Below are 10,441 nucleotides of genomic sequence, written 5' to 3'. Positions count from 1 at the left end.
CCATAGCTGGCTATGTAGCTGAGTGGCTGGCCCCTAGAGTCCTCTTGTTCTTGGCTCCTTCTCTTCCTTGTTTCTCCTTCTATTTATTCTCTCTGACTGCCAGCCCCAGCTATCCTTGCTCCTGCCTTGCTATTGGCCATTCAGCTCTTCATTAGGACCATCAGGTGTTTTAGACAGGCCAAGAATCACAGCTTCACAGAGTTAAACAAATGCAGCATAAAAAAAAAAAAAAGCAACACACCTGAAAATAATATTCTACAACAATGTCCAAAGACATTCTCCACCTGCTCAGGGAAAGAGCAGGATCATTTGTTTCCCTCCACCCTGACAACTTTCAATTGTCAGGAACCAACCTGCTATGGAAGGAAACTAGGAAAATCTCTGCACTGGCAGTAGAAGCCAACATAGTTGATGCCAGCCCTAATCCAAGATCCCGGTGCATTGGTCCTCCCACTGCAAGACTAAAATGATGATAGTCCTACCGCAGGGAGTCCACACCAGTGCCTGCCTGGAAGGCAAATACGGTGCTTGGGGTCACACGTGCACGGCCTACACGGGCTGAGAAAGGTGTGAGGTTCCTCTGCTACACCTGCAGCTAATCGTTACGGCTATCCTTGAGTCCCTGACTTGCTTTGTCTGCCTGTCATAGGTCAGTCCCCTGGTCACACTCCTAGGCCACTGGATCCCTGAAGACCCACCTTATAGAGGTTCTATAGAGTAGCCTGGGAGAAACCACAGCAGTAACATCAGAGACCATCTGCACACAAGAGGTTTCCTCTCCAAGTGTCTGCAAACCTGTGCCACTCTCACAAACAGGGGCTCTGCAAGGAGCAGGTCTGAGCCACGCCAGCATCAGCCCTACATGCTTCTCTAGACACAGTTGCTAGCACACATAGGAAGTAATGCGCCCAAAAGAAGTGAGAACATACCGGTTGCCAAAACTGATTACCTTTTCCTATGTGGGCCTTTTTTTTTCCTTCATGGAAGTAGCTAATTTACCCAAAGTGCTCCTAAGATGCACCACAGACCATACTGCTAGGGTTTCTAAGGAAATTGTGCCTCATTATTCACAGGGCTGGCTCAGGTCAGCTTCCCCAGCCAAAGCAGCCCTTCTGCTTGTGTGGAGCTTAGTGACCCCATCTGTCCTTTGTCTCCACCCCCTCTCACTCTTTGAGGTCTCTCCAGAAGCATTGTATGGTGACTTCTTTTCTACATGCCTAGGACCCGGCACAGTGTAAAACAGCCAACTTCTGCTTCTCTGTAACTGCCAACACAGACTGATCAGAGGAGTTTCCCACCTGTGAACCAGCAAGGAATTGTGTTTTTCCACATGACAGAAAGAGCCCAGGTTTCCCGAGGTTCCCTCCATTTCCTGTGCTTACTCACTTTAACCTTTGTCAACCCCCGTTCTACAGATGAGGAAGCCAAGCGTCAAGGGACTTGAAGCAGGATGTCCCACATGATGACTGGGACTCTGTTTTGCCACGTGGAAGCTCGGGCTTTCTTACAACGCCATGCCACCCAGGGCAAGCTCTGGTTTCCTATTCTGCTGTAGATGTTAGATAGTTTCCCTGGGCAGAAATTTTAATGTTGTATGACCTTCAAGTGAATACGGTTTATGCATATGACTTGGTATGCTTAGAATAAGAATCTTAGGTCAATTTTCTCATGTCTTTTTTTTTTTTCTTCAAAAAATGTTAGTTTTCTAGGCTAACGGTACTCTTATTATGAAACCATTTCTGAATTATCTAGGTGTTTTTGTTTATGTGTCTAAGTCTAAGTCGCATGTACAGGAGAGTGTGGAGGTCAAAAGAGGGCACTGGAACCCTCAAAGGTGCTGTTACAGCACTGTGAGCTGCCGGACATGACTGCTGGGAACTGAACTCCAGTCCTCTACAAGAAGTCATGCTTCTAATCCCTGAAGCATCTCTCTAGATGTTTTCTACTTCAGATTTGGAGAGGACATTTGACTTTATCTCATTACCAAAGAATTACAGCTATAGTCCCTTCCTTAAGAATTCAAGAAAGAACTTGAGAACACATGGCTTTGACTGGGGAATACCTCAAAATGAAGGTTTACATGGACACTCTATATTTATATAGCAGCAGTTATATTGACAGACCGATAAGAAATGCAACACGAGTAAAGTCTACATCAGAACTCAAGGACGTGAATAATATAGCCTAACTGTAGTAGTGGGATGAATCTAAAGTTCTATTGGTTATATGCTAAAAGCATGGTGTGCATAGGTCAGATCCAATTATAATGAAGTGTTTGGAAATTACAGTAGCTTGCTTGCTTGTTTCAAGTAATAGACTCAGATGAGAGAGTATTGCATACTGCCTTTTTTTCTTCTAAGTAAGGCTATATTGTGACTTACAGGAAGCTATACTTAGCTACCATTTCTCTTTATATTTCTCTCAACTAGTAAGTTGCATGTGTTGCTCATATAAGATTCACATACAAGCCATTTGCTCCTGGGAAATGCCTGTAGTTACCCAGCATGGAGCAGGTGGTCATCCATGAGCACAGGTGTACCAACTGGTCCCTGAGCATTGCCATCCACTGAGTCGACTTCTAGGAACTGTTGCCTGTGTCTCATCCAGTCTTCCTAATGACCCTATCAAAGAGGCTCTTGATTCTCATTTGTTGGCAGAAAAACTAAGATTATGCATCCAAAATCACCTAGCTGGGATTTGAACGCAGTGTAGTTCCTGTGCCTTGTTCTGTGGCCAGGTAGCGACTGTGGCGGTGTTCCATGCTCCAGCCAGGGACAAGCTTTGTATACATGAGATGTAACTATAGATACAAAACCATGTGCTTTCATCCACTCTAATAACAAATTATGGTTGGCATGGCAGAATCAGCTAGCGGCACATAAACCCAAACGCTAAATGCCACATTAGTATGCAGGCCTGAGTGGTTGAATAATTTAAGCCAGCCCAGCTTCCTGCCGAGGGAGCAGGTTCCGCTCAGGTTAGAGCGCGTGGAGGGCTGAAAGCTGCACTGTGGAGTTTGTTCAGTTACATTCTCTGACCGACGCCTGCTGTTTCTACTGACTTTCTAGACCAAAGTACAAGGTAGGAAAATTTAGGCCAGATGTCAGATGCTTGGAGAGAGAGCAAGAGGCAGCCCAGGAAAGTAAATACGGGGTGCTAGCAAATGCAGTGACTGCAAGTGAGAGTGAAAGCTTTCTAAGTCCTAACACAATCCGAACCCTAGTCTTACAGAGCTCGAAGCAGCCTGACTCAAAGCAGAACCCGTGAAAGCTAATCCGTGAAAGCAGCTCCCAGTCTGGCATAACACGAGTTGCTAGGGGCAGTGTCTACTGTTCACCTTTGTAGCAAGGTTTTCAAGAAGCTCTTGCTATTTATTAAGTAGGAGATATTTGGGCCAAACTGCTTTTCCAGTACTCAAAGTAGGAAAATGCTCAGGATAAAACAGCAAAGGAGAAATGGTGACCGTGAAGGCATTTGTTGTGGGTCAGTTTGGTCATGGGTGACTATATACAGCTCTCCACACTGTGGCACAGGTGAGATTCTCTTCAGTGCTTGAGAAGAACACATAAGTTTCAAGGTCACCCAGCTAGCTAGTGAACAAGAGCTGTGCCTCATCTCCGGTGCTCCATCTGCCCTGGCCAAGCCAGCACATGTCCCTTTCTGTGCCCAAGGACATGGATGATGTCATAGTATGTGTCTTGCATGGCTGTCTGTTCTTAGGTTTAGAAATTATCATGACAACTGAATGCTGATTGTGTTCAGATAATTGACTTTGCTATAATTTAGAAGCCTTTATAATCATCTGCCATCCTGTAACCTTTTTTCAATCTTTTAATGAAAGGCTGCCTTAGTCAGGAGCCTTCCACATCTACAGAAATTCGGTTAATTAGTCACAAGCATTAAGGAAGACTTTGAGAGTGCTGGAGCCAAGGAGCACAATGCAATGAAGACTGTCCAGGTCTCGGCTCTGCTCTCTGGACTCTGACCATCATTCTCACTAACGCTCTCTCCATCCACCTGGAAGCTGAAATCACCCCAGATTCCCATGGTCCTTCAGCTAGCCACTCCAGAGAAAAACCTCTTCCCAGACTGATCTAGCCAGAAGCCCCAGTCAGTGCCCCAACAGACCACATTGAGCCACAAGTACATTCCATAAATTGCAGGTGCATGTAACCCAGACCACAAGGTGGCCGTGGTGGAGAGAAAGCCTGAGAAATTGCCAGAGATGAGTGGAAAACGGTGTCGATTCCAAGCAAGAAGTACACCTGGGAGAAGTATTAGCACTGTGCTGAAGGGACCCTTTTGTGTCTTCTCCTCGAGTCTACAAAAGCTTACCGACGTATTCAAAAGTTCAAGTTTCTGAAAAATAAGCTGCATAAATAAATGAGCCCTGTAAAATCTGGACATTCTAGAACTAATTTTTCAAACTGAGGGTCACAGCCCGTGGTGAATCATGAAATCCCTCTTAGTAGGTCACAGCCAGTACTTTTGGATGAGATAGCATGTAAAAAAAATTAAATATAAAATACTTGTATATAGCACAGACCAAGTGCTTAGTTAGTTCGGGTTTTTTGTTTGTTTGTTTATATACCTGAGTGTTTTGGGGATTCCCATGTAAAATGCATTTCTTTCTAGGTGTGTTGGTTCACCCAACCTGAATTGACAGTCATCAAGGCTAAATCTTGAGAATTGACACCTTGACAGCCTCAAGGCACTGGAGACTTTAGCTTTGTCTAGCTCTGTCCCTCCAAGCTGTGAGAGTTTAGGCAAGTCCCCTAATGCCTGCATCTTGTTCTCATCTGTAAAGTAAGGCTAAGACCTAGAGGATTGTAAGGACGGATGGACTGCTACCGTGAGCACTGCAAGAACTCCATCAAGGCTGTAAGGATTCTGTCCATGTCAACAGTAAGCAAGCCTGGACCAGGCAGCCTCTGCAGGCCTTAGAACTTCACAACCGGCACAGAAAAGGAAGCCCACGCCCCCTGAGAACCAGCACTCTTCCATAGCACTGTTTCCAGACTACTGACCTCTGCTTGCTTCTGGAGAATGAGTAGACTGAAGAGCTCCAGCTGCTACAGTGGAGCCAGGAGCTTTGGATCCCCTAAGTGGGGGCTTTGTTCATGCCAAGTCTCACCTCCAGGCTCAGCCTTAGAAGCTGCTGAGGTCAGCATGGGACAAGAGGCGGCAAAAGTAGATGGTTAGTGAAGAAAGGGGAAATAGAGGTGAGGATCTAAATATGTAAAGAAAGAGGTTAAAAGCAAATGGATGGGAAATGATATTATGCAAATGTCAGGCAGAAGAAGGCTGTTGTGAATGGATTGGTATCACATATAGGCCTCTGCAAAGCAGATGGCAATGCATTTCACACAAACAAAATGCCACTATGTGAGAGGCTATAGTGAAAATGTTTCCTTACAGCTTCAGAATGCTTGAAAACGACACAAGGATAGCTGCTAGTTTTAAATACCCTGTTTCTCCAGTCCATAAAAATTAACTAGAACAAAAAGCAAACAAAGAAAAAAGTGAGCTGAAAAGCATTTGCAGATGCCTTTACCAGACTGATGTAGTCAGAGCCCTGCAGAAGACTCAAACTTCCCAGAGCATTTGGTGTGTTCTTGCCATCTGACTAGACCATTAAAAAAGTCTCTGACTACATGTGAAGTACGTTAGAAATGTCTTTTTTTTTTTTTTACAAAATGAAAGTTAAGCAAAAATACTTGTATAAGGTTCACAAGCCAAAGAAGAAAACTATTTTAGCAAAAGATTATGAAACTATGACATCCCCTAAAGTGTTTATAGTGCAGGTAGCATTGAACTAACAGGAAAACTCAGCTGTAAAGTAGAAGAAATGCTAGCGGAAAAGTCCATCACAGAAGAGGGGGCAGGAAGACCGTAAGGGCCAGAGGGAAAAGATGTCTCTAGTAAAACAGCATTTGCCAAACATGGTGGCTCCATGGCATACATGAATTCACAGCGCCTGGAACCACATGCACAGGCCAAGCCAGCCAAAATCCTAGCATGGATGGAGAAGGAGTTCATAAACTTGCACCCCGTCCAAGGAGCTGTTGACAATTGGTACTGATAAGGGAAGGAAGCCGCTTTCTTCAGGGATGGAGTCCGTGAGGCTACCCATTCTCTACTACTGCATGGTCCCACACCATGGCCACACAGGCACCACTGAATGGACTGTGTGTATGTGTGTGTGTGTGTGTGTGTGTGTGTGTGTGTGTGTGTGTGTGTGTTCAACAGCATATGAAGTTGAGAGGGAAAAGTGGTGGAGGGGGAGGGGAGAAATTGGAGGGGAGGAAAGGAATGCGGGATCAATTTGACCCAAGCACACTATATATACCCATGAATCTTAAAATACTTTTTTAAAGTCAGGGCCTAAAAATCAGTCATCTTGCACATACCATAAGTAGCTGGGGGAGGGTCAAACCCAAAGAGAAGTAGAAAAATTAAAAATGCAGTACAAAAGCAAGTAATTCATCTTAAAAATACCATGCTTTTAAATGTTCATCCTTTTTTTTTTTCTTTGCAGACTTTTTTATTTGAATTAGAAACAAGATTGTTTTACATGACAATCCCAGTTCCCTTCTCCCTCCGGTCCTCCCCTACCACCCCACCCAACTAAAACCCTACCTATCATATATCCTTTCTGTTCACCCGGATGGTGAGGCCTTCCATAGGGTGTCATCAGAGTCTATCGTATCCTTTGGGAGAGGGCCTAGGCCCACCCCTGTGTGTCTTGGCTCAGGAAGTATTCAATTTGTGGAATGGGCTCCCAAAGTCCACACCTATGCTAGGAATAAGTACTGAACTTCTACAGGAGGTCCCGTAGATTTCCGAGGTTTCCTCACTGAAACCCAGGTTCCTGGATCAGTCCCATGCTGGTATTCCAGCTATCAGTCTGGGGAGCAAGAGTTCCCCGATGTTCAGGTCAGCTGTTTCTGTGGGTTTCATGTTCATCCTTTTTAAAGTTTATCCTTAACTAAAAATAAATTGACTAAATACAGCATATTAACAGAATAGAGAAAATCATAGGATTATTATAATAGACACAGGAAAAGCTTTGACAAATTCAACAATTAAAAAAAAAAACAGAAAACTAGAAATAAAGGAAAATGTCTTCACCCTAAAAAGCAACTATGGTCAGGCGGTGATGATGCATGCCTTTGATCCCAGTACTCAGGAGGCAGAGGCAGGAGATCTCTGAGTTCGAGGCCAGCCTGGTCTTCCAGGGCAGCCATGGCCATACGGAGAAACCTTGTCTTGGGGATTGGGGAGGAATCTATGGCAACTCCACAGCTCACAGCATCTGTAATAAGAAACTGAAGGATTCCCTCTTAAATCTTAGCAAGAAGAACAACCTGCTTCCAGCTCTTCTGTGCCTTATTATTTCTTAGACATTGCAATAAGTCAAGATTTTTTTAAAAAGTTAAGGAAGAAAACCTCTGCTTCAGATGACAGTTATTTACATAGAAACTCCTAAAAGACTGTTATAACTAATGAATGAATGCAGCAACTTTATAGGGTACAACAGCAAACATAAAGATGAAACAGTTAAATTTCTATGTTCAGTACAATTGAGAGAGCAAAAATAATTCTTTAGGATAAATTCATAAAATACATGCAAGATCTTTGTACTATAGCAACTAGGGGTATATGTATGTATGTATGCAGAAATAGACCTCATTCATGAACCATCAAGACAACATAGACCTTTTCTGTGTCTATGTTAAAAATGTATGTCTTAAAATCCACAGTTCTTTGATTTTTAAAATGGAAACAACTTACTATATGCAAAGAAAATTGAGAAAGCTAAGGTGCAAACCTTGCATTTCTTGACTTCAAGACCTAAAAATCAATTTCAATGCTTCTTTTTTGGCATAATGACTGGACAAATTCAGACAAAATAAAAGATTCCTGAAGTAAATGCATTCTGCTTTCCTTCTCAATAAATGGCATTAGAAAAAGGTGGATATCCTTTTGAATAGAATGATTGGCACAGTAAAGAAAGAAACTGGATCTACACCACACAGACCCAATTATGCAAACTAGGGGAGAGAGACAAAACACATAACCTTGGAAGCAGCAATAATTTCTTAATGTACAAAGGGTATCAAATGTTACAGACTGAAGAACTGGAATTTACCAAAACTAAAATCTTTGTCAGAAAACATTTTCAAAACCATTTAAATGGGTATTCCAGAGATGAGAACATAATGTTGCAAAATACATGTCTAAGAAAGGACTAGCATCCTAGATAAACACTACAGCTCATTAATAGGGATCAATTTTTATATATATGTTGTGTGTGTGTATGCACTTGCATGCATGCATGCATGTGGGATTCAGAGGTCAACATTGGGTGTCTGAGTTGCTCTCTATCGTATTTTTGAGGCAGGGGCTCTCACTCAACCTGGAGCTCACTGATTTGCCTGGGAAGATTGGCTAGTTAGCTCCACCTGTTCCCACTTGCCCAGGGGTGCTGGAATTTCAGATATAAACAACAATGCTCTTGTGTGTGTGTGTGTGTGTGTGTGTGTGTGTGTGTGTGTGTGTGTGTGTGTGTATTTTGGAGCTCTGAACTCTAGTCATCACACCTGTGAGATGAACACTTTACTGAACCATCTTCTCAGCCCTAAGACCAATTTTCTAAGCGGGTAAACTGTTCCCACCATTTACAAAGGGCTACAAATGTCCAATATAGTAGGCATCCAGAAAACACAAAACCCCAATGAGATAAGTTTATGCGTCAGTTGCACAATGGGCTTAAAACGAACTAAAATGGCTGCTACTGCCAAGTGTCTATAAGGATGTGGACACTGCATTGTGAGTTAGTAGAGCTACTCTGAAATGATTCAGGCACTAAACACATCTTATATATGACTCAGCACTTCACTGCTAGGTGTTTGCACAAAAGATAAGAAACATATCCATAAACTGTTGATGAATGTCGATAACAGTTTTATTTTTTTAACTGAATTCATGTTTCCTAACAGTTTTATTTATGATAGTGGCATTTTCTCACATTCCTGGTTTCTGTCACAAAGCATGAATAAAAATATGGCATATCCAAACAATAAAGAGCCAATAAAACGACGACTAGGACATGTAACATGGATAGGCTTAGACACACACTTTACACAAGACGATTATGTCTCTCATAAGTCCGGAGACCCGAATAGGCAAAAAGGAGTTTTATAAAGGAGAAATAATCCAGGGTAGAGGGAAAAAAGGCAGACCCATGCTTACCTCTGCAAGAATGTGGGTGAGGATTTGCTGGGAAGCTATTTGCAGGAGCTTTGGTCAGTTGTTGGCCCTTAGATGAGGAGGGAGGTTCCCAAAAATGCATGTATTTGTCAGAACTCATCTAATGGTACATTTGCATGTCATTTATGCAGATTTTACCACAAAAGCAAAATCTGAGTGTGGAACTCTTAATAGGGACAGCACTGGGTGGAGAGGGGGTGAAGTGTGGCGATGTCTACAACCTTTCAAAACACATCCTAACTGAATAGGTTGGTGAATAGAGAGGGGCAGTTAAATGTTTTTTATTATCAAGTTTAGTAACTGTCACTTGTAAATCTAGGTGTTGGTATGTGGTATCATTGTGAAATTCATTCAGTTCTAATGTGCTTGAAATGATTCTTAAACCAGCAAAGGCAATTGAGATACTCACCCTGGGTGTGTGTGTGTGTGTGTGTGTGTGTGTGTGTGTGTGTGTGTGTGTGTGTGTACTGTTCTACCGTGTGTGTGTGTGTGTGTGTGTGTGTGTGTGTGTGTGTGTGTGTGTGTGTGTGTGTGTGTGTGTGTACTCAATCACTCTCTCAAGTTCCTCCCCTCCGGGAGACACAATGCAAAACGAATCGCCAGAGTTACTTTCATTAAACTCATTTGCATCTACTCAACAGAACTGCAAGCCTCTCTAGTTCTGTTTCTGGCGAGTATCGTGGGTGGGTCTCCTGGGACCACTCTCTCCATAGGCGGAGAAATTCTATTTAGATCGCGGGTGGCTATGAATCCATTCCTTCACGCAGACACATTCGCTCCCCTGTGCAGTAGATGGTGTGCTAATGGATAACCCGCTGGGGACCAGGTGTGTCTAAAGGGCACGCAGCGCCCTCTCCTGGCCCCAGAGGGACCCACGCCGACCACCGAGGCTGTCGACCTTGCTCTTAAGCAACCACTCCAGGCATCCGCACACCCGTGTGGGAGCATCACTGCTCCGAGGTTGGCCTTCAGAGCTTCCGGCGAGTGCGGGTAGAGACCAGCGCAGGAGACTGGCCCTGGGGCCGAGAGGCGGACTCGGGGTGGAGTCGCCGCCGTGGTTTGCCGCAGAAGGGCTCCACCTGTTGCAATGTTCGAGCCGCCCCGCAGAGAGGGCAGCACCGGGCACGGGGACGGACCTCGGCCCCCAGCCCCACTCGGGAGCCAGGGA

This window comes from Cricetulus griseus, chromosome 5 (genome assembly GCF_003668045.3).
Source record: "Cricetulus griseus strain 17A/GY chromosome 5, alternate assembly CriGri-PICRH-1.0, whole genome shotgun sequence".
NCBI lineage: Eukaryota > Metazoa > Chordata > Mammalia > Rodentia > Cricetidae > Cricetulus > Cricetulus griseus.
Note: the sequence above shows the minus strand (reverse complement) of the source record.